Source organism: Juglans regia, chromosome 13, assembly GCF_001411555.2.
Source record: "Juglans regia cultivar Chandler chromosome 13, Walnut 2.0, whole genome shotgun sequence".
NCBI lineage: Eukaryota > Viridiplantae > Streptophyta > Magnoliopsida > Fagales > Juglandaceae > Juglans > Juglans regia.
In genome coordinates, this window is record NC_049913.1 from 21,972,195 (window position 1) to 21,974,926 (window position 2,732).

Below are 2,732 nucleotides of genomic sequence, written 5' to 3' on the forward strand. Positions count from 1 at the left end.
CCATAGTTAAGCCCAGCCCACCAGGCCATCACCAGGGACAAGGGGGAAACATGCAAGTGTCGAGAGGGACATAAGAACATGCAAGAGTTAGGAAGGACATGGGAGGATGCAAGTCTCAAGAGGGGTCAGAGGCAAGGGAGAGCAAGTCAGACATGCCAAAGGTCAAGTCACCTCATGGTAGGGGGTTAGGAAAATGGGAGGGACCAGATGTCTTGAAAAGGATCTTATTCTTCTGCTACAGCAGGCTCTCGACTTCCACTAATTCCTCTTCTTCTTCAACCCCGGAAAGGAGCGCACCAGAGGGATTTTCTTCTCCAACAAATGGATCTCCAGCTTTCTTTGTGCAGTGAGATATGAGAGACCACGAGTGACTGTAAACAAATACATTATAGTAGAAACTCCCCTCCCCAAACCCCCGTGGATGTAGGCCTAGTGCCGAACCACGTAAATCTTTGTGTTCGTCTCTTTACTTTCTCTGCACTTATATTTTTCATTCACCTCTATGGACATACACATCACTACCGTACAGCCGCACCGGAACACCGTCGAGGGCTCCAAATAACACTGATCAAGGCCCAGTCGAGTTAGTGGGCTGGGAATGGCTCTTTCTCCCCTTCTTGCATGTTGTGCGATTTTTACAGCATCAAAACAGTCACAAGAAACTTTTTTTTTTTTAGAAAAAGAGAGTGATCACATGTGCAAGAGTAATCCCCGCCCAAGCTTATTAATGAATCGTTACTTATGGCTAAGGAATACCGTATACACAATTCATCAATGCTAGGGCTTACAAATAAACAATAAATCCATCCCAACGGTACACTTATTTTCCCTAACATAAGCAAAGACAACCATTGAAAAAATTACAAGAATCATTATGAACAAAAACGAATATAAAACACTTCCTATGTCAACTCTAATTAATTCTCTGATTGAAGCCAGAATTCCATCATTGCCGACCCATAACTTGTTCAAACCTTTAGCACGAATTTTTGCTAAATCATTCGCAACGACATTAGATTCTCTAAAGATATGATTAATAGAGAACTAAATCCCCTCCAATCTCTGTAGAATCTCTTCTCAAAAATCCTCCAAATACCATAGACCACAACGTTTCTTTTTCAACCATTCCACCACCAGTTTTGAGTCCATTTCTATTTCCACCTTTCTAAACCACATCCAATCCACAGTACGAAGGTCGTGCAAGATACTTAGCACTTTTGCAACATTATTAGTCTTTTCACCCAGAAAATTAGCAAAACACAAATTAATTGACCATTAAAACTCCAAATCACCCCACTTGCACCAGTACCATCCAGATTCCCCATAAACATCCATCTATATTTAATTTCACAAAATTTTCCATCGGTCTCCTCCATTTAACAAATCGTACTCTGTTATTAGGAGGATATTTAAATGGAATTTGAAAATTCCTCAACAAAGTTTCATCCCAAGTACTTATTATCTTGGACTCCTTAATTTTCAAAGCCACCCAAACCAACCAAAATTTAATCGAAGCACATACCTAATCAAGAGTAATTCTTCTATCATCTATTCTCTCTTGACATCTTCTCCACCACAATCTCTAAGAAATTATGGTAGGCAAAATACCAACCAGTTGACCCCCCTTAACAGACAGCTTAGCCCTTCTATGAAAGGACTCAACTCTCTCCCTCCATGACCTTCCCTGCAAAGAAGGAAGTCCTACCATTGATACAAATCTCTCCCAAACCAGTTCAGCCAACTCTCCTTTAGCTAATATATGATCAAGATTTTCTTCCTGACCACTTAAGCAGCAATTACATTTTGATACCATGGGAATATTCAACCTGCGAACCTCCTCATCAACTGGTAATCAGTTGTGCCAAGCCCTCCACATTGTAACTGAAATTTTCTTTGGTAATGCCGGATGCCAAAATCCACTTTGCCCATGCAAACACTGGAACCCAAGTATGAATACACTCCAGTGTACTACTAGTTGAAAATTTACCATTACTGCTTGAAAGCCAAATGAGGGTATCAACACCCGGTTTTACTCTACCAAGCCTCTCAATAATCTCAGCAGCTTGCTCATTACCCAACAACCTGGAAAACAATTCTTTATTCCATCCTCTTTCATCCTTACATGCCTCTAACTACAAATCCGAAAATTCAAAAATAGATTGAGTAGAAAACAGAGGACCCAAACCCAACCAGTTGTCCCTCCAAAATGAGATCTTTCCATCTCTAACCTTCCATCTTGACTTTTCAATTACCAAAGGAATACATCTCACAATCATTCTCCAAAAATTTGTTCCTTTATTCGCATCAATCTCTGTTATATATATACCTGCTACATATTTTTTTGAGAAAAAATTTTGCCCAAAAAGATGATTGAGAAAGCAAATTCTAGGCCAATTTCATGTGAAGTGACTATTGAACTTCATATAAATTCCGGATGCCCATGCCTCCTTCAGTTACTGGTTTACACATCTCCCTCCATGCGTACCATTTCCTATTCGCCGTGACATCAATGCTACCCCAAAAAAGGGTGCTCATTAGGGAATCTACTTTATTAATGACCTATTTCGTAGTATTCAACACCAAAAGTAAATGAATCAGCATACTTTGGATAACATGTTTAATAAGCAACAACCTAGCCCCACTTGATAACATTTTTGCCTTCCAACCTTCTAGCCTTGCTCGGCTTAATAATAGAGTCAAAATGCCTGACTAATAGTCTCCCTGAAACTATT